This window comes from Acinonyx jubatus, chromosome C2, assembly GCF_027475565.1.
Source record: "Acinonyx jubatus isolate Ajub_Pintada_27869175 chromosome C2, VMU_Ajub_asm_v1.0, whole genome shotgun sequence".
NCBI lineage: Eukaryota > Metazoa > Chordata > Mammalia > Carnivora > Felidae > Acinonyx > Acinonyx jubatus.
The window spans coordinates 102278588-102301097 of NC_069384.1; the positions used below are offsets into that span (position 1 = coordinate 102278588).

The window sequence follows — 22510 nt, forward strand, 5'->3', positions numbered from 1 at the left end:
AAGGAGTAATATAATGCTCCTGCTGTTCTTATCATGTACTCTGGCCTTAAAGAACAGAACTGTAGAGGGGTACCTGGGTGGCTCAGTTGGTTGAGGATCCAACTCTTGGTTTCAGCTCAGGTCATGATCCCAGGATTGTGGGATTGAATCCTGTGTCAGGCTCTGCACTGAGTGTGGAACCTGCTTGAGATTCTCTCTCTCACCAAAAAGAAAAAAGAAAAAGAAAACAAAAGAAAAAGAAAAAAAGAACAGAACAGTAGAATGGTAAAGAAGGGAAATCATTAACACCAAACTAAGGCTGCATAACCATTTGTGAAAATGAGAACAAGACCTGTACTATATTTCCTTGACTGGGCAACTGGCCATCACAATAATATTTACATCTCCCAGTTTTCCTTGCAACTGTCTATGGTTCTGAACTAAGATTTAATGGATAGAGGAAGTGATAGATTCAACTTCTGGGTCATGCCTCTAAAGGGAAGGTAATAGCTTTCACTTCTCCTTCTTCAGACTTCAGGCTTCTGCCTGGCATGCAAAAGTAGTACCAGAAAATTAAATATTTGCCCCTTCCCCTTATTTTTTTAAGAATTAGCATAATTTAAACAAGATCCCTAATCTCTTTCCTCTTCCTTTTCCCCTAAGGGAAAAGTTAGTTGCTTTTCCCCTAAGTTGCTTATAGCAGTAGCCTTCAAACCTCTTTGCGAGAATTCTTCAAAAGAATTTTTAAAAAACATTGTTGTGCAATTTTAGGTAACCTAAAATTTTTCAGCATGAGCTTAAGGGGTTAAAATTTGTGGCAATTATATATATTGACATTTTTAAATAAAATACATCATTCTTTTAAGTAAATTCACTACAAACTCAACAGTATAGTAATTTGAAAGCTACTAACATCCATTTAAAAATATATGAACAACCTCTCTCTATTTTTTAATTCCAGTGTAGTTAACATACAGTATTATAGTAAGTTTCAGGTGTACAATATAGTGATTCAACAATTCTATACATTATCCAGTGCTCATCACGGTAAGTGCACTCTTACTCTCCTTCACTTATTTTACCCAACCCCACTCCCACTGCCCATCTGGTAGCCATCAGTTTTGAACAAGCTCTTTTTCAAAAGTCAAAAGTTTCTGCAAATATTTTCGCTGTTCCGATTTTGCAATAATTCTTGCAGGCTAAACATTTGCTATATTAAGACCATGCATGTGTCCCCAGACCTAGTTAGTTCCCTAAGTCTGGTTTTATCAATGCTGGTGATAAACCAAGTCTGACTCATAAAATGAAACTTATGTAGGAGATGTCTCTGACTCTAGGCATTTGATCATCCTTGAAAATGAAAGCAAAGCAAGAGTAATAACTTTTGAAGATAACCACTGCTAATTTGATGATTACCGGTTGCCATTAAATGAATTATAAAACTAAAAAGTAATTAAAAAAATAAAAGTCAAAAGTTTTAGATCATTATTTTTCTCCTTGAATTCATATTTGCATTCAACTTCCTTCACAAAATTTTATCCTCACGTATTATATGTTTATGCTTGAGTGTCATATATTAACCATCATTTTCCTACTCTGTGTCACAAAACCACATATATATATTGAAATTAATGTTTTTAGATTCTCTGGAATACAAGACTCTAAGGTTAAAAAAATGTCTCCTAGAATGACTCAACCTTACAATTGTTAAATAAACACAATGACCAAAACAACATACAAAAATATTTTGATGAAAAATAATAAATATAAAAATAAAAGATTTATTAGACATTCATCTCTTATTGAATTAGAGATTTTTAAACTATATAGCTATGGATTTATAGATGAAAAATACTCATTAGTAGAAGGAGACAGGGCACAGCATCAATTATATTCAAATTTTTAAATCTGTATAGATTTTATTTCTGAGAAGTGCTATTCCTATTAATGAGGAGACAGGAATAGAATGAGTTTTGTTCTAGTGCTATCATTTTGTTCTTTGAATTCCTCCTGAGTTTTTATTTTTTTTAATTTTAATTGTTTTAATGTTTATTTATTCATTTTGACAGAGAGAGCGAGAGAGAGAGAGAGCAAGCACAAGCACAAGTAGAAGAGGGGCAGAGAGAAAAGGAGAGAAAATCTCAAGCAGGCTCTGTACTGTCGGTGCAGAGCAGGATGTGGGGCTCGATCTCATGATCCGAGCTGAAATCAAGTGTCTAATGCTTATCCAACTGAGTTACCCAGGTGCCCCCTCCTGAGTTATTTTTTAAAAATCACATGGTATCTATCATGAAAAATAATTTTAAGAATCCAATAGCTGACAACACTGACAATTAGGTCCTCCTTCAACATTACTGCAAGCAAAGAATGACAGACCACTTGAGTTGCAAAGGACTTTTTAAACCCAATCATTAAAGTTACTCACTTTCTCATTTCTGGAAACTACACTTAAAATCTTAACCCATACTTACTAAATGACTATTAAGTATTCCTGTTTTTTTAAAGAAATACCTTAGTTTTCAAGCTCTAATTGGACAGAAATGGTTCCCCATAAAACTGGAAATTTCACATTACGGTTTTTTACTATTAACTAAAAACTATATTAATACAAAACTGCAATATTTGATAGTCTGAAAGTGCCTTAAAAAGGTAACAGATATACGAAGAAATGGATACTGATATGACATTATATGCATGGATACTAGAATACACCTAGATTTCTCTTTATATACATACATAGTTTCATTTCCCTTTTTTTTCCTAAGCAATCTCCACTCCCAAAGTGGGGCTCGAACTCCCGACTCCAAGATCAAGAGTCACATATTCTACAGACTGAGCCATCCAGGCACCCCACATGCAACTGTATTTAATGTCTGAAAATGATAGTTGGTAAGCATACATTTGACAGAATTAGAACAGCAAATCATCATTTGCAAAACAAGGAACTAATCTTGGTTGAATACAATATTTAACTTGGGGCATTACATCCTGACTCCATTTGGATAACACTTATCATAAATGCAGTTCCTAAGAGTACATTTTAATCTATTTTGTAAACATTAACGAATTTAATCTATTTTGTGCAAATTAACAACCAAATAAAAGAAAAATGTTGGGTTACTAGCAAAGCAGATCTAAAGAAAGCAATTTCAGCGAATGCTGTTAAATGCATTACTCCTAAAAATTCATAACACATTCCTGTTAGTTAATATATATCTAATTAGTACCTTTTAGGAATAAATAAATGAATGGAGAAGTGGTTAATGAGTGACAGCCAGCAGACTTCACTTTAAGGAAAAATAAATACAGATATAGAGTAAACAATACTATTGTTAAACGTTAATGAAAATGATTCTTTTACCAGTCGGAATAAGTGTTTAATAAAAGATAAAATACGTACTCATCCCAAATTCATTTTATGAACCCCATCAAAATTTTTACCAGTCTAGATACTCAATAATTTAAGATCTCCATCTTGACACACATACAACTTCTATAACTGGTATAGAGGTCACAGACTTAGAATGTTCTACAGGATTTTGTCTTACAATTTCCCAGTTTACTCTTAGTGAGGAGACAAAGGCAGGATGTGTATTATTATGGGTTCACCATTCTTTTTCTCTTGACATTAGTATGTTTTGTTTTCTATTTTCTCTGAAGATACCAACTAAAATCATTTTGGTAATTTCTAAAGTTTCTAGTTCTTCACAGAAATGTTACATTCGTATTTCAGGGTTTCCTCCCAGACATTTCCAAGGTTATTGGCTCACCACAATATGGACATTCACCAAAAATGATGTTAAAACTCTGTCTACTAGTCAGTAGTCCTCTTAACCACTCATAGAAGAAAATTTGAAGCTGTCCACATTGGGAATTATGACACACTTGATTAGGAATGGCACTATCAAGTTGATAGGCATAACAGATCTCACAATCCATAGAAAAATCAGATTTTTCCAGGACACCATGAGCTGGAAAATCTATTTCTAAAACATTTTTCAAATTTTGTAACAATTTTCTGGATTCCACAAATGTATGTTTCCACATAGCTTAATTCCCAGAGATTTTACCATATGGTCAGCTCCAAGAAAGCAGCACTCAGGAAGTGCAGTACGATGCTTCATGTCTACTTCTATATTTATTGAAGCATTATTCCTTAATGCAACTCTGCATGCTGTCGTAGTCCATGTAGTCTCTTCTGGCTCAAATCTGCAAGTCTTCTCACTGATTTCATCCATAACACCCCAGAATGCCTTCAGTGATTCTGACACTGACAAAAAACTGACTTTGAATGTTTATTAAGTAGCTCTGTGGTGTCCAAGAAACATAAAATAAAACACCTATTCATCCTCAATATCTGTTCCTTTGCTTTGAAGATATAATATTGATCCAATTCTTAGAAGTAAAAATAAAATTTTTTGCTTCCTTTTTCTTGAATATTTGAAAAACATGCCACTGAGACATACACAAAGGCACAAGTGCATGAAGTTAACCACCAAGCTTACCAAGAGTGGTATAAATGCAGAGAACTTGCTTCTAAGCACATGGATATTTCTCGAATTGGTCTTGTCATATCTTGAGTGTACAAGTTAGACAGGGAAAAGAACCTTGTCATGGGTTTGTCACCCTGGAGAGATAAGGTGTCAGAGCCCCCGAATTTCCTGCTAATGGTCAACGGACTCTCTCACAGAAAAATAATTCTTTTTAAAAGAGTCAGGGGATAAAAGGGACTAAGTCATTGAATGAAAATTGCCATTTCTCCTGTTTCTAATACTCCGTTTCTAAAAAAAATTTTTTTTAATGTTTTACTTTTGAGAGACAGAGAGAGAGAGAGAGCTGCAGAGGGGCACAGAGAGGGGGAGACACAGAATCCAAAGCAGGCTCCAGGCTCCAAGCTGTCAGCACAGAGCCTGACATGGGGCTCAAACTCATGAACCGTGAGATCATGACCTGAGCTGAAGTCGGACGCTTAACTGAGCCACCCAGGCGCCCCATCTAATACTGTTTCTAATATTCTGTTTCTAATGTCATGTTTCACTCTCCACTGAAAAACACATGAGATAGCAAAAGACACAAAGCTTTCCTGTGGGTTATAAAGGTACCTTGATTAAAGAAAGCTTCTCTAACACCAATGACAATAGCCAAATTATGGAAAGAGCCCAAATGTCCATCAACTGATGAATGGATAAAGATGTGGTTTATATATTCAATGGAATACTACTTGGCAATGAGAAAGAATGAAATCTTGCCATTTGCAACAATATGGATGGAACTGGAGAGTATTATGATAAGTGAAATAAGTCAGTTAGAGAAAGACAGATATCATATGTTTTCACTCATGTGGAATTTGAGAAACTTAACAGAAGACAATGGGGGAAGGAAAGGGGAAAAAATAGTTTCAGAGAGGGAGGCAAACCCATAAGAGACTCTTAAATACAGACAGCAAACTGAGGGTTGATGGGGAGGGCAGGGAAGAGGGGAAAATGGGTGATGGGCATTGAGGAGGGCACTTTTTGGGATGAGCACTGGGTGTTGTATGGAAGCGATGAATCTTAAGAATCTACTCCCAAAGCCAAGAGCACACTGTATACACTGTATGTTAGCTAACTTGACAATATATTATATTTAAAAAAAAAAAAATAAAAAAAAAATAAAAAAAAATAAAATATAAAATAGCATAGCTTGTAGTTTGGTCCTTCTGAGGTTTTACTACCTGGTAGATGCAACATAGTAATAAGATCTGTGATGGGGGAAAGGTATAGTTGTAAAGTAAGGAAAGTCTACTGTAAAGGAGGAGACAGGAAAGTCGGGAGAGGCAAGAGTCCTCTAACTCAAACACATCTTAGGCAAACCAATTACAAGAAAGACTCCATATTGAAGCTGAGTCTCCGGACATTGATGCTCTCAGAACTTTTCATGATGGAGTGAGTACCCCTAGGAAGGTTTTATGTATCTCTAAATGTACTTGCACCCCAGTTTAAAAACCACCATTATTTAGCATGTGTTAGTGATGATTAAAATTTTCCAGCTAATTCATGGGCTGGAGAGTATCTAAGGGTATCTGACAGAACTGGAAGAGTAGGCATGCTCTAGGAAACCCTTGGCTTACAGGTATATGGTCCTATGGTATTACCGCTAGATCAATAAAGGGACACAAATTTATATCATTTTCTATTGGGAAGGGGTGGCTGCAATTTTGGGTGGGGGAACTGCATCATTCAGAGATAGGAGAGCTTCAGATGTATGAAATGGGTTGATGGGCATAGTGGAGAAGACAGTTTTCAAAGTACTGTTCAGCTTACAATACCTTATGTTTCTTTGGAAACTTCCCTTGATACATAAGGTTCAGTACTCATCAATCATATCTATAATACACAAACGTGTACCCCCAAGAATAGATAATCGATTCTGTGATTGATACCCAGCCTAAACTGAGCCAATTAAATCTTCCAAGGAATTTGAAATTTTAGACAAAAGTCACTCAGAACGTGAATTGTTAGACCTAAGTCACCTTAATGGCAGAATGCTTTAAAAAATATCTATTTCTTGAAGCTTCCTGATTTCTGACATTCCAGAGGTTAAGGTTTTCAGTAGTTCCTTATAATTCATGCAATAATACAGCATTCCTCTTAGTACCATTTTTAAAATTTAGGTAGTGCTACATAAATAAGTAGATCAATGAAACAGAATGGAATCCAGAAATAGATACAAATATGTATGAGAATTTAAAGTATTATAGACATTAGTAGAGAAAAGTATTCTCTATTATAGACATTAGTATTATAGACATTAGTAGAGAAAAGAACTGTTCAATAAATGGTGTAGAGATAACCTCATTCCTTTTACCAAGATAAATTTAAGATAGATCAAATACCTCAATGAAAAAAAAATTCATTAATTATGTCAGGAGGATTTTCCTGGTTTGTTTTCTTCCAAGATTTCATTCAAGGTATGATTTGGGAGGCTGCCTTTTGGGGAGTTATACAAATTTTGCAGCTGAATTCATGCCGAGTGAAGATCTGGGGCCATGGATAGTTGATTGAAATTCATAGGCTATTGCTCTGATTTAGAAATTTGTTGGTAATGTGCTTCCATATTTTTTTATGTGTGTGGTTATCATTTACTTACTATCCTCTCTATTCTCCACCCCCCCCCCCCAATCCATAGCTAGCTCCAGACCATTTGGAAGTTAAAACTTTTTAAATCTATTCTTTGCTAGTGAGTTTGCTCCTTTTTCTAGTTGAAGATTCTTAGGAGAACACAGTAAGGTGTTCTGCTTTTACTGCAGCCACCAAATATTTAAAACAACTTCAGTCTGGGGCATAGAAGCATCTGGCCTTTTCAAGCTCCAAAATAGAGTGGTCATAACTTGGACTGCAGACCACAATAGAAGGACCTTCCTGTATTTCCAGACTGAGTCACATTCAAGTTTGGTTACTGTTACTAATTTGGGGTAGGGGGACAAACTACTTTATAGGTGGTGCTGCGTTTTTTCCAGGCACAAAATATCTGTTTGTCTGTCTTTTTGTGATGGTGGCAGCCACTGATGCTCAATGCTTAGATTCAATAATTCATTACGGATGGCCAAAAAAATGTTGATATTCAAATTCTATTCTTTCTTCTTCAGCTATCTGATGGACTTCTTCCATAAAGAGAAAATTCACATCATCTACTATTTGATTACCTAGTGTTACAGTTTATACAGGAAAGGCAGGATAAATGCTTGGTTGTTTTCTCTTATTTATCAATTTTCAAAATAAAGAGTTGATTTCCAAGCATCCTTCAGTGATGACCAATTCATTTTTTGGATCAGGGTGAAATCATGGATTTAAATATATTTGGTGTGTTTTGTTCTTATTGTTCTTAGTGATACCCAAGTTATTCCATCTCTAGTCAGTAGGAGCCAGTGACAATACCATCAATGTGATGACTGGAGAGAGGTACAAAATCGCATATGCTCTCCACATTCTCATGCCACTTCTTTTTACAATTGTACTATATCTCCATTGTCAGAGCATTCAGCCATTACATACTACATTCTCTGCCTTATATCTCTCACTTAGACTTAGTTCCGCGTAGAAGTTAAATGCTTATCAAGTCATTTTATCAATGTCACTTTAAGTATTTTACTTATTTTAATCCCCCTTCTCCAGTAGACTCATCAAGAACACTATTCCCTGAGTTCTTATGCTGATGACAGCGTGTATGGATATAAAATTCTTGCCTCATATTTTCCTGCTTTGAGTATCTTAAATATATTACTTACTTTTCCTTAAGAATAAAGTGTTGATGTTGAAAAATGTAAAGACAATATTCCTTTCTTCCCTATATAAATGACTTGGGCTATTTCTCTAAGTACCTAAAGGAATTTTTATTTCTTTCCCTTTAAAGTCCACTAATTTCACTAGACTGTATCTCAGTGATGGTCATTCTGGGTCAGCTTTATCAGATAAACTGAGTGCCCTCTCAATATTTCGTTTTAATTCTCATTTCAGTGTCTCAAATTACAGATTTCAGGGTTTTTTTCTTTGTCAAGATTTTCCTCAGATATTACTAATTACGTTGACCTTCTCTGCCTGTCTCACTGTTTATATTTTTTAAGTTTATTTATTTTATTTTGAGAGAGAGAGAGAGAGAGAGAGAGCTGGCATGCACGAGTGGGGAAGGGGCAGAGAGAGAGGGACAGAGAGAATCCCAAGCAGGCTCTGCACTGCCAGCCCAGAGCCTAAAGGAGGGCTCAATCCCATGAACCCATGAGATCATGACCTGAAGTCAAGAGTCAGACGCTTAACCGACTGAGCCACCCGGGTGCACTGTCTTACTGGTTTTTGACTCCTTTTCATCTCTCTCTCTTTGTGATTTTTAAAAATTTCCCTTCGTTTCATCTTCCATTGAGGCATTATTTTGCATTCTTTTTCTACTTTTGATTTTGTTTCACTTCTCCATTTCTATCTTAACACGTGAAAGTAATAAAAGTGGTATTTTATTAACAGATGTTTGTTCTATAAACTCAAATTTATGATACTTACCTAGTATGCAGACAATAAAAACAAAGGTGCACATAAAATTAGCAAACATAAAATTTTTAAACAGGGAGCTATGGCAAACAGCAGCAGCGTATCAACCTTATCACCCAGTTTATTTCTGTATTTTGTTTTAGTTACAAAGTATTAAGAAAACTTTGGTTAACAAAGATTGGTTTAAAAAGGCACCATTTGCAACCGTTCCCAACTTGCTTTACAATCTCAAGATATTCTTTAATTAAATAGAAGATATACCTTTAATTATAATTTTTAAAGTTTATTTATTTTGAGAGAGAGACAGTGCAAGTGGGGGAGGGGCAGACAGAGAGACAGAGAGAGAGAATCCCAAGCAGGTTCCATGCTGTCAGCAAAGAGCCCCAAGCAGGAACCGAACGCATGAAGCCAGATCAAGACCTGAGCCAAAACCAAGAGTCAGACACTTAACCGACTGAGCCACCCAGGCACCCCAATTAGAGGATATTAAATAGAGGATACAGAAGAAGCTGTATAATAAGGTCTACACAAAAATGCATTAATTTGATAGTAAATAATAATACATCTTGATAATCTCTAGTTTTTTGATATTAGGCATTGTGTAATATTGTTTTCAGCACATAATTTTTAAAGCTTAGATTAAAATTTAACTAAAGTATAATTGATATCCAATGTTGTATTAGTTTCAGGTGTATAACATAATTATTAGACAATTCTATATATTATGTAATTCTCACCACAATAACCGTAATTAACCATTGTCACCACACAGTTATTATAATATTATTGACTATACTCCCTATGCTATATTTTTCATTCCTTGTTTATTTATAACTGGAAGTTTGTACCTCTTAATACACTTCATCTATTTTGCCCTCTCTCTGCCTCCTACAGCTATTACCAATTTTTCTCTGTATTCGAGTCTGTTTTGGTTTTTTGTTTGTTCATTTGTTTTGTTGTTTTTGTTGTTGTTGTTAGATGCCACATATAAGTGAAATCATGTGGTATTTGTCTTTCTCTGCCTGACTTATTTTACTCAGCATAATATGTGCTAGGTCCTTCCATATGGTTGCAAATGGCAAGATTTTATTCTTTTTTATGGCTGAGTAATATTCCATTGTATACACATACCACATCCTTATCCATTCATCTATTGATGGATACTTGTTTCCAAATCTTTTGTATCTGGCTATTGTAAATGATGTGTCAATAAACGTATGAATGCATATACTTTTTTGAACTAGTATTTTGTTTTCTTTAGGTAAATACCAAGCTGTGGAATAATTGGGTTATATGGTACTTCTCTTTTTAATTTTTTTGAGGAAAATCCATACTCTTTTCCACAGTGGCTGCACCAATTTACATTCCCACCAACAGTGTGCACAAGGGTTCTTTTTTCTCTACATCCTTACCAACACTTGTTAGTCCTTGTCTTTTTGACATTAGTCATCTGACTGGTTTGAGGTAATATCTCATTGTGGCTTAATTTTCATTTCCATGATGATTAGTGATGTTGAGCACTTTGTCATGTCTGTTTACCATTTGTATGTCTTCTTTGGAAAAATGTCTATTCAGGCCCTCTGCCCATTTTTTAACCAGATTTTTTTAATGTTAAGTTGCACAAGTTTTTTGTATAGTTTGGATATTAACCCCTTATTGGATAGATAATTTGCAAATATGCCCTCCCATTAAGTAGGCTGCCTTTTCATTTTGTTCATTTCTTAATGATTTTAATTCTTTTCTGAGATCCATCACGTCAAATAAAACTTATTTGTTCTTTCATTTGTTATATCATTTTCTTTGTATTCTAGCTTGATTTGAGATATTATAGTTTTTAATCTGCTTTATGAGAATGTCCTTTGGGCAAGTTTTCATCATCTATAGGAATATTATTCTCCATTTCCTGAATTTTCATAGAATTTTATCTCCCTTTTCTGTTTCTTAATTTGTATGTCTAAGTAGTTTTCCTAAACTTTTAAAAAACAATGTTGTTTTGGATAACTTTTTAGAGTTTAACTTTCTATCTAAACCTTGATGATAAGTTTATATTAGAACATTATAACTCTACAGTTCTCTTGTTTCAATGTTTTTTCTAAAGAAAAATTGGCAAGAATATGGCATGCTTACATTTTGAAATTTGATTGTTCCTTTCTACCTCCATCGCACTATTAAGCTGAATGTTCTTTTACTTTGACCTTTGCTGCCTGTGTCTTGCTAAATTTGGATTCTATCCCCAGATGTTTCTCGTCTTTGAAGAGTTTTGTCCCTGAAGGGAGTTTTACTTACAGAATGTATATGGACCATATCATCCTAGCCTTTGCAGATTTTCTTGAAACCCTTTGCACTCCCCTCACAGAGAGACATGTAATATTGATTCTATCAAGGAAAGAAGAAAGAAAGATTAAGATACTAAACATGTAAATCTAAGATTAAAAAAAGGAAGAAAGGGGTGCCTGGGTGGCTCAGCCAGTTAAGTGTCCGACTTCAACTCAGGTCATGATCTTACAGTTTGTGAGTTTGAGCCTCTCATTGTGTTCTCTGCTATCAGCGTAGAGCCTGCTTCAGATCCACTGTCTCCCTCTCTTTCTGTCCCTCCTCTGTTCTCTCTCTCTCAAAAATAAATATATAAAAAAAAAGTGAGAAAAATTCTCTGAGTAAAGTCCTTGTGTGGTTATTACAACAGCCATCTAACAAAAACAATTAAGAAATAAGAGAAATTCCCCAAAGTTTCATGTGGAAACACCGTACTGGTTAACACTTCTAAGTAACAGAAACCACCTCTAGCTGAAATTTAAACAAGATAATTTATCATAAAAACGCAGAGCTGATTCAAATGGTCCAAGAGTAGGAAGCAGCCAAGCCAGGAAGTCTTTCTTCCTCCACCCCCACCTCCACCCCTTAGCTTTCAAGTCAGCTTCAATCTCTGCATCTCCTTTTTTCCTCCTCTCTTACTACACACTGGTTTAGTCTACTTCCTGCTTCACAAGGCGGAAAGTGTCCGTTGATACCTGAGTTTCTAACTCCCCTGTTCCCAAAATAAGCCTAGAATTTCTAGTCTACATTCCAAAGGCCATCAGAGAGACTCTGATTGACCCAGCTTTGATTCAAGACTATGGCCAAGAGGGGGGGTGGGGGGGAGGGCAAGTTGGTAGAATAGAAGTGTCTCCACTGTGATCAAATGTTGGCATGGATTGAGCCTGACGATAAGACAGAAGAGGGGCAAGGCAAGTGAAAAGAAGAGTCAGTTCCTGGAAAATAGGGGGCCAAACAGACAAAGCAGGTATGAAATCCATGTTTCTATTTTCATCAACATTAGCCATGTATATTTCACACATGACATCTACCTATAAAAAGTCAGGACTAAGAAAACCTGGTTCAAAAACTAGAAGAATGAATAAGAACTAGGAGATCTCTTTTCCTCCACTTCAACATACTTTCTGAAACAAAATCAAGACTGTGAGACATACAGGGGTGTCTGGATGGCTCAGTCGGTGAAACATCCCACTTTGGCTCAGGTCATGATCTCGCAGTTTGGGAGTTTGAGCCCCACATAGGACTCTCTGCAGTTAGCACAGAGCCCGCTTTGAATCCTCTGTCCCCCCTTCTCTCTCTGCCTCTCTCTCTCAAAAATAAATAAATGTTAAAAAAAAAAAAAGACAGTGTATGTCTATACAGTTACTCCCTGGGAGGTTATGAGCAATAAAAACAACATAAAACAAAAACCCAAACTGAATTCTGAGTTTTAAAAAGGATATGCTTGCTGAGCACTGTTTTGCTACTTAAGAAGCAAATTTAGATTTTTCAGTAAACTGAAAGTGATAGTACTATGAGCCTCTGAACTACTTTGTTTAAATGAAGATGGAGAGGTTAGCTACTTAACTTAATGTAAGCAAAATAGACCAAGTAAAATACATATTGTGGAAGCAAATACTTTTGAAACTTGGCTATGAGCTCCACTTGAGAAATATCAGCTATTTGAAATAATTTTGAAATAGTGAGAAAGTTTAAATCCACAAAAGAATACAAATTTCAGATCCTAGAAAATATATACTGTCAGCTGTCACTGAGTTTATTTATTGTTTTACTACTTTTTCATTTTTAAGATGAACAGAAAAATAAATCTTCTCAGCCTTTGGAAAGCAAATAATTTGAAGATAAATATCTCAATTCTTCTTTCATAGTCTTGATAAAGTCTTCTTAGGAAAGATGGATATTTCTCATAAATATCTATGGTACATAATTTTTTTAAAACAAATTTGAAGTTTAAAATACATACATGAATTAACACTGTATAAAATACAGTTACACGGTTAGACCTGAGGTGGGCTTCGGTCGTAGGAGAATCTCTCCAGATAATGAATTGTGTTTTCTCATTTTTGGTGAGGAAAGCTAGCATTTGCTTCACCATTTTCAAACCCAAAGAACCTTCCTGCAAATGTACCATGATGGTAAGGGATACTGATAACAGGGAAGGCTGTGCACCTGTGGGGGCAGGGGGTATGTGGGAAGCCTCTGTACTTTCCTTTCCGTTTTGCTGCTAACCTAAAACTGCTCTAAAAAATAAAGTCTTAAAAGAAAATCTTCATGATCTTTAAAATATCCTTTGAGTTTTCTCTCTTAGATATGTAGGTGCCAGTATCTAGTGTCCCTGATTGGTTGACTAACTTGTAAAGAAGGGGCAGATGTCTGGTAGGCCCACCAAGACTAACATCCAAATTTGCATCTGTACAACAAGCAGTGACAATTAAGCCATGCCTGCCGCCTGGCTAATCACAGTCATAAGACACTAGCAATTGTTAAATGCATCTCAGGTTCAGAGATGTTAAAATGCTAAATTTAAAAAAAATGCAGCTTAGAAGCAACATAATTATTTCAGATGCCTCTCTGATGAGAGAAGTCATTTGAGCTGAAGGCACTGAGCCATGCAAAAATCTGGGAGAACAGCATCTAGGCAAAGGGAACAGCAGGCACAAATGTCCAGGGGTAGGATGAACTTGGGTGTATTTAACAGAAGGAAAGAAGGACAGCATGACTAGGATAAAACAAGCCATGAACAAAGAGTACTGAGTCCAGTATCGAGGCTGGTTTCAAACAGGGCAAAATGAGATGCTGTCCAAGGGTGAACACCACATATTGGATATGTGTCTACATGCAATTATTAATGTCCTACATCTAAATATTGCTGAGGCAGCTACTTAACCAAAAACCTTTACTGAAGCTGAATATCACTGGATTTTGTTAAGGTTATTAATAATTAGGTTTTACAAAAGTCTCAGGGAGGCCCAAGCAGCTCGGGACTGAGACCACTCACCCGCTGGATTTGGACTTGGCTAGATAAATATCACTTAGAATCATCATTGTGGTACAGATTCATCCTAATTCTCTGCACATATTTCTGCTGAATAGAAGTCAGAATTTGGGACCCCCTTGAAGTCGAGGACTCAAACAAATGACCTTGACCACTGGGTCAGATAGTTTTGCAGATAGTTCATATGCACCTGAGAGGATAATGTAGTAATACAATCCAGCCAAGTCCCACTAAACCTAGCTGTGAGTCCTGTGGCGGGGCTGGGCTGTGTCCACCAAAGGGGGCTTTTTTTTTCTAATTTGCACATAGTCCCCATATGGGATAGCTTTGGCCCACCCCAACTCCCCCCTCACCTTTCTGGATTTTGTAACTATTATGATTTGCTTGTATAACACTTTCCAATTTTCACAGGGCTTTAATCTTATTCTCTTGTCACACAAGGCAATCTTCTTATCCCGATTTATAGAGAGTGAACAAAGGATCAGCAAGACCATTTGGCTGGTCCAAGATTTTCCCCCTGAAGAGTGGCAGAATTGACTCTAAGTCACAGGTCTTCAGCTGGGGTCTCACTCTATATCCTGCTGCCTCAAGCGTGATGATGGCGGGGAGGACCATAGTGCTGGGTGAACTGATGCTCCTGGCTTAGAATGCTGCAGGGGCCTTTCTAATCATGGAAAATGCTTCTCCATCCTTTTATTTTTCACACTCACTTTTCTGCTGGGCCAGCATTTCTCTCTCTTCTTCTCCTTGCCTTTGAAAATAGAACAGCTGCTATGACTGTGGTGATTTTATTTTAAAAGACAATCACCAATTTTTTCACTTCTCATGAATTTTATATTCTTCTCACAATTTGTTCATGATAGAGAAGATAAATGTGTTAAGGAAAGCAGCATAAAGATGACTTAATAGATTCAGATGTTCTTCTCTGAATAACTTGTCCTGGTATGTATAATTATGGTACCATCATGGAGCACAGCAGGCCACAGCGTCTTCCCAATGGGTGTCAATCTCTTCAGGAAACCCCCTGCCCAGATCATGCTCATCTTTCCATGCCAGGCCTCCTTTTGGTGGAGATCTCAAAAGCCAAGGTTTGAATTCTTTCCAACTCATCCTAGAATCACTTCCTATGTCAGAGTTTGAGGAAACATCCATAACCAGCTTTTCTTAGGTTGTGAGTTCTCCCTTTTGCAGAAGGCAGGAACTCTCTCACTTTACTTTTCTTCCAAATTTTTTAATTCCAGAAGTCAGAATAATATTAAAGCAGTTGCTTCTGATGCATATGGAAATGGAAACAGGTGAGTGAGAAACTTTTTACCTGCTGACCACAAAGACAGAATAAAGACAGTGAAGTGAATTTTGAATACAGTTGAATTTATTCAATTTGACCATCCATTAAGCTAAGGTTGCCTCTGTGTCTAGTTAAAACAGCCTGTTTTTTAAATAATTGTTTTTTCAATGTTTATTTATTTTTGGGACAGAGCATGAACGGGGGAGGGTCAGAGAGAGAGGGAGACACAGAATCGGAAACAGGCTCCAGGCTCTGAGCCATCAGCACAGAGCCCGACGCGGGGCTCGAACTCACGGACCGCGAGATCGTGACCTGGCTGAAGTCGGACGCTTAACCGACTGCGCCACCCAGGCGCCCCAAAACAGCCTGTTTTTTAAAACGATGATGGTAACAGGTAGAAAGTTTTTGTGTGTGTGTGTGTGTGCCTTTTTAACAATGTCCTTATTTGGAAAAATATGGTCACAAAGCTTTAAGAATGGAAGCTATTGTCCTAAGGTCTGTGATACAGAATGAACAAATTCTCACTGTGGAAGATACTTCCATTTTCCTCTCCTGTGTGTTTCACCCTATGGCTAGACTGGCTCAGCAATTCTCAATCTATAATGGAAGCAACCTTCTCTGCCAAAAGTTATTCTGAAAATAGAAACCATAAAGAACTTACATATCTATTACAAAGGAAATGGTTAAATATACCATAGAACTAGGGATATCATCCAGCAGTTAAAAGAATGAGGCTATTGTAAATGTATGACAGTTAAAGCTCTCCTTAACCAAGTATTTTATGAAAGAAGGAGTGTATTCATTACCTAGTGTATTAGTTGGAATCTCCAGAGAAATGGAATCAATAAATGTATATCCCCTAAATCTATTTACTACATACCTACCTATCTCCCTCTCTCTCTCTCTCTCTCCATATATATATATATATATATATATATATATATATATATATATGAACGATTTATCATAAGGAATAGGCTCATGTAATTATGGAGGCTAAGAAGTCTGACATCTGCACGTGGTAAACTTATGAAAAAATATTGTTTTCAAAATCACTGGGATTTCAGAATTATTGATAGGAGATTGTGGATCTATATAAGGGAAAGACAGAACCAATGAGTAATGGGTACACACTCCATTAATTAATTGATTTGTATAGAACTGATGCCCTTAGGAAAATATTTGTGTGTCTTTGTGAACTGGGGACATCGTCCTTATCACCCCTTTGTCCTCTAGGGGAGAGGCAGCATTTTGCTCCTTACCACTGTCTCCTGGCTGGGACAAGCCCTTCCCTTAAACCCCCACCAGAGCTGAGATAGGTTGGCAGGGAAGCTTAGCACATGTGGTCATTTCTTACTGCTCTTAGAAGTGGCTTCTCTCAAAGATGCCACCACCAATGGAACCTTGCCTTGACTACCTCCCTGTTTGGCTCCCATCTATCTTGATGTCTCACGGTCCACATCATACTTCCAGCAAGGACTGAAAAGGAGATAAAAGTTCTTCCTCTCTAGTTCCTGTCCATCCTCCATCCCTAAATTTTGCACCCAATAATTTACAACTACTAGTCACATGGATGATTGCCAGCAGAATTGTTTCCTTTCAAAAGAATCACCACCAAAGCAAGGCTATGGTCATCCTAAGCTCCACCCCCTCCCACCCATCAGGATAATGATGACATAATGGCAGCCAACATCAGCATATTCTGGGTTATAGAATCTCAGTGGGCATATCCACAGTCCACTCTGTGCTACATTGGACCAAGTCCAGGTCACTTTTCCAAAGTTCCAAAGGTAGATCAGGTATGCTTAGCTCTCCTCCAGTTTTAGAGGTTCTGCTCCTAATTCTCTGCACATTACTCCACAAAGAACACATATACACACCTCCAGCAAAACAAACAGAGCATGGTCTAAATCCAAATATGGAAAGTAATCCTTTCTCCTGTGTTAGACACAAGTCTGCATGGTCTGGCTTTGCTAAAATACCACTCTTTGGCAAGACATACCAGTTTTACATTACAAGATAAAATATTTGGCTTAGCTTCTCAAACTAAACATCTCCATTCTGGTAGCCTCAGTTTCCCTCAAGAATTATACTTTTGTGCGTCTAGATGTTAAGAGCACTACAAAACAATACACAAAAAAGCGAAGGAACTCTCCTCTTCCACTGAAGATTACTGTTGAAGATCTTGTAAAAGAACTTCTCCCATTCCTGGGCTACTACAAGTTTTAAAGATTAGGGTACAATCTCAATATATTGTTGCGTGTGTGTGTGTGTGTGTGTGTGTACTATATTGTAATTAATAAATAATCTGTGGGGTGATACATGATAATATGTGAATAACCCATTCCCCAATATCCTCAAAACTCTTTCACCCAATAATTTTAGCATCCTTTGATGATCCTTGCCTGAATTATTTCAATAGTGGTTGCAAATGGTGATTTTTCGAATTCTATATTTTTTCTACATTTATTAGCTAGCAGTCTTTGGAAGAAGAAAGCTTACCTCCACCGCCACCTTTATTTTGAGTGTCACTATGGACTAATGGGTTCTTTTCTGACTCAAGATGATATAATATATTATCATCATTATTCTTTTTGATGTTTATCACAAATTTGCACAGCAGGAAAAACTTTAAGGTAATTCCTGTATCTTTTTGACATGTCCCCATTAATTTCCAGCACTTCTTCATTCTTGTGCACAAGATGTTTCCAACTTACTGTGTATTTCCTGTATCCCAGACTTAAAATCAGCCATTTCCCCAAAAAACCTGGGTTCCTTTCAGTGGAGAACAGTATTCAGAAATCAGCATCTGTGTACAAGTTATGCCCAATGCTACTGGAATGTTATTGCTTCTAGGCCTTTTCAGGAGACAGGGCTAGGAAATACATTTTTTTTTTAATTTTAGAGAGAAAGTGAGAGCAGGGGAGGAGAGCAGAGGAAAGAAAGGAGGGAGGGAGAGGGAGAGAGAGCAAGAGACAAAGAGAGAGAGAGAGAGAGAGAAAGAGAGAGAGAGAGGATCTCAAGCAGTCTCCACACTCAGCACAGAACCCAATATGGGGCTCCATCCCATGACCCTGGGATCATGACCTGAGCTGAAATGGAATTGGACACAACCAACTGAACCACCCAGGCACCCCAGAAATAAAAATGTTTAAAGAAGCATGAGTTAATACTGACACTTGCAATTCAAATCAAATCTAATTTCAAAAAAAAAAAAAAAAAAAGCCAGGATTCTTCCTAACCTCCAATTGGTATCTCCCTTCTCCCATAGTGAGGAAAAATCTTCTGATTTCCAACGGTTTTCTTAACACATACAAAATAACTTGAGAATTTCTTCACTGATAGCACTATAAAAAACAAACCTAAAAAGAAAATGTCATTATTTATTCACAATTCTTTCTGTACTTAAAATACATTCTGTTAAGAGAGTAACTGTGCTCAAAAGCAAGTTGAATGAACTTTTTTTCCTGAGTTACAGTATCTAGATGATAGTTTCATTTGGGAGCTTCGTTTGTAGCTGTGTTCAGTCTTAGGGTTTGCTTTTTAAATTTTTATTGATTTAATATGCAAAATATTTACAGTTTCAAAAGTCAAAACTACATAAAGAAGGAAGCTCAGAGAAGTTATACTCCTTTTCCAACATTTTCAGTAGTTTCTGGTTTATCCTTCTTACATTACTTTTTAAAATAATATGCAAATATATGTCATCTTATTCCCCCCATAAGTCCGTGAATACAGAGTATCTTTCCACTTCTTTATGTCTTCTTTGATTTCTTTGAGCAATGTTTTATAGTTTCCAGTGTATGAGTCTTTCACCTCCTTGGTTAATTCTAAGTGTTTTATTCTTCCTGATGCTATTGTAAATGGAATTGTTTTTAATTTCCTATTTAGATTGTTCATTGTTAAATATTTCCCTTATTATAGGAAGGTTGACCATCTTTTCATACATTTAGGGGCTATTTGTATTTCTTCTTTGGTGGAACTCTCTGTTTTCATCTTCTACTCATTTTTCTGTTGTGTTGTTGGTGTTTGCCTTCTCAGTTTTTAGGAGCTCTTTAAATATTACTAACATCATCCCTCTGGAGAGGGGCTTGAATTACACAGGTGTATGCATTTGTCAAAAATCAGCGAATGTACACTTAAGTTTTGTGCGTTCATTGTATTTAAATTTTATATCAGAAGAAAGTCAGACTTGGGTGACTGATAAATGGAGCTGCTTTTGACCAAATCAGGTATCTGGAGAATAAAAAGATTTTATGAGGTTAACTTGGACATGTTAAATTTGAGGTACTCTGGGACGTCTGCTCCCCAGTTTCCTCACCTGCCAAATGCAGACAGTGATAGTCTCCATCCCACTGATATATTAACAATCAACTCATACAGTATGTGTGAATACATTTTGTTAATGTTTAAGTGTCATATTCATGTCACATTATATCAGCCCTGCATGTATCCATAGCCTGATGAAAGGACACAGAGGAGAGACTGAAATATTGTCTGCGTTTGCACAAAAGCAGCACCATCCATCTAGTTCAGTAAGACAGGAGACGCTGGAGGAAGATGCTGAAGAGAATGAAAAATGTGGATAGTCAAGTAAGAAATATAAGATAACAAATCATCAATTAGAAATAGACCCCAGCTGCTTCTAAACATAATAAACTGTCAAAGCTTTCCATCAAGTAGAAGAAGACAGAGTTACAATGAGATTTGGGAGAAAACACATATTAAAAAATTCAACTGAGCAATTAGTAGCAGCATTTACTGTAGATTAGAAACCCTCTACAGAATCACTTCTGCCTTAGAACATACATAACGTATATTACAAACTGTTGCTACTGTTCAATTTTCATCTGCAAATTTAAAGTTAAAATATAATATGTCTTTAAAGGTGATTGCTAGTTCAAACTTACCATTAAGGAGACTGCTTCCTAACTCTTGATTATGTTTGGAAAGCATCTGGGAAGTTTAAACATCTGATTGGTTAGACAGTATTTGGGTGTGAAATGTAATTCTTTGATGCATGCTGTTCTTCTAGAATTTATAGGTAGTGCTGCATTCTTAAATTTGTTTTGCTTTTGTGAAGTAAGCAAATTACTTGACTTTAAACCTCAGTAAAACTGTTCAATTAAATGCAAAACACAGCTATGGAAGATATATCACAGCCAGGCGGGGGGGAGGGGGGGGGGAGGGTGTCGTCACTTCCCTCAGGGAGCGGATAATCTGGAGGCTGAGACACCTCTAAACAAGTACTGAGGAAAGTGAGTGAGTGCCCACAGAATCAGAAACCAGCTGGCAAGTATAAAAGCATAGTGTGTGTGTGTGTATATATATATATATATATATGTATGTATATATATATATATATATATAAAGTATAAAAGTGTGAGATGTCAATCTAATGTCAAGGTCATCACTGCCCTTGATTTCCCTTGGTGGGGCACACAGTACAAGTCTGCCAATTAGTTCAGCTAGCTGTAGTCACAGGATCTGCAGCAACTCCCATAGAGAGCGAGAGACTATTTGCCCAACTCTTGAATCTGAGTTGGTCCCTGGGTTTCCTCTGATCAACAGAATTTGGCATATGTGACCTTGCTTGACTCCCAAGGCTATGCCTTAACAAGGCTGCCAGCTTCCACCCCCACTATCTTAGTTGCTGCCCAAAGATGGACAATGTAGCCTGTGAAGGAGAGGCCACACCCTCCTCTCTATGAAAGAATCCTCCAGAAGAATTGTGGCCCTCAATGGATAGCATCACCAACAGGCACTTTGGGCCTTCAGCTCAGCTTACTCTCTAGCTCAGGGTTTGGAAAACTACAGTTAAGGGCCAAATCTGGCCCTCAGCCTGTTTTTATGTTGGGCCCTTGAGCTAAGACTAGCTTTTGCTTTTCAAAGGTGTGTAAAGAATGAAATAAATAAGTACCAATGAATAATATGCAACAGAGAAAAAGCCTAAAATATGCGTTACTGCCCCTTTACAGAAAGTGTTGCTAATCCCTGCTACAGCTGAACATAACTGTATAAACCCAAACAAAACCACAAAGGAACCATTCAAGCAACTCTCAGAATTGTGAGAAATATTAAAGGGATATTTGTAATACATGGGATAGTTTGCTCTACTGCAATGGATAAATGAATCACAAGAAGCTAAATGCTACACAGTGAACAAGGAGACTGCCTCAAAGGAAATACTCTTAAAGGTTTTGGACTTTTTCTTCTCACTAATTTAGGATTTCTTGTCCCAATCTGCTGTCCATGGCTCTGTTTTGCATTCTAGAGAGGTTTTGGCAATACACATACATACTATTCATGGGACATTCAAAACAGTTTTTTAATTTTTATTTTTTAGAGAGAGAGAGTGTGCACGACTTGGGGAGAGAGGAAGAGGGAGAGAGAGAATCTTCAGCATGCTCCACACTCACAATGGAGCGTGACAGGGGGGCTCAGTCTCACAACCCTGGGATCATGACCTGAACCCAAATCAAGAGTGCGACACTCAGCCAACTAAGCCACCCAGGTGCCCCCAGAACATTTATTTAAAAAAAAAATTTTAAAGTTTATTTATTGGGGTAGGGGGAGAGGACAGAGAGAGAATCCCAAGCAGGCTCCATGATGTCAGCACAGAGCCCAATGCCGGGCTCAGTCTCACGAACCAGGAGATCTTGACCTGAGCCAAAATCAAGAGTAGGATGCTTAACTGACTGAGCCACCCAGGCTCCCCCTGGTGCACCCCAAAACATTTTAAAAACAAGTATTGGACTACAACTTTTCTAAAATAAAAACATAGTTTTTGTAAGATATAATATCCACGTCCTAATACATCCTTCCAGATACAAAGGTCTTTTTTTTTCCTCCATAGATTAACCTGTTTGCAATGGAGCCTGCCTAGTTGTGTTATCAATGGACCTCCTTTACTTAGTG

At 37.0% G+C, this 22510-nt stretch overlaps 1 non-coding gene and 1 pseudogene across 1 annotated transcript; one reads left to right on the plus strand and one right to left on the minus strand.

Annotated features, from left to right (window-relative positions):
• Positions 1-1133: 1133 nt before the first annotated feature.
• On the plus strand, positions 1134-1265 carry LOC113600024 (small nucleolar RNA SNORA72). The gene has a single exon (XR_003421003.1). It is a non-coding gene; the product is annotated as a small nucleolar RNA SNORA72 (small nucleolar RNA).
• Positions 1266-2685: 1420 nt separating this feature from the next.
• Positions 2686-18281, minus strand: LOC106969493 (E3 ubiquitin-protein ligase FANCL-like; annotated as a pseudogene).
• Between the last annotated feature and the right edge of the window lie 4229 nt (positions 18282-22510).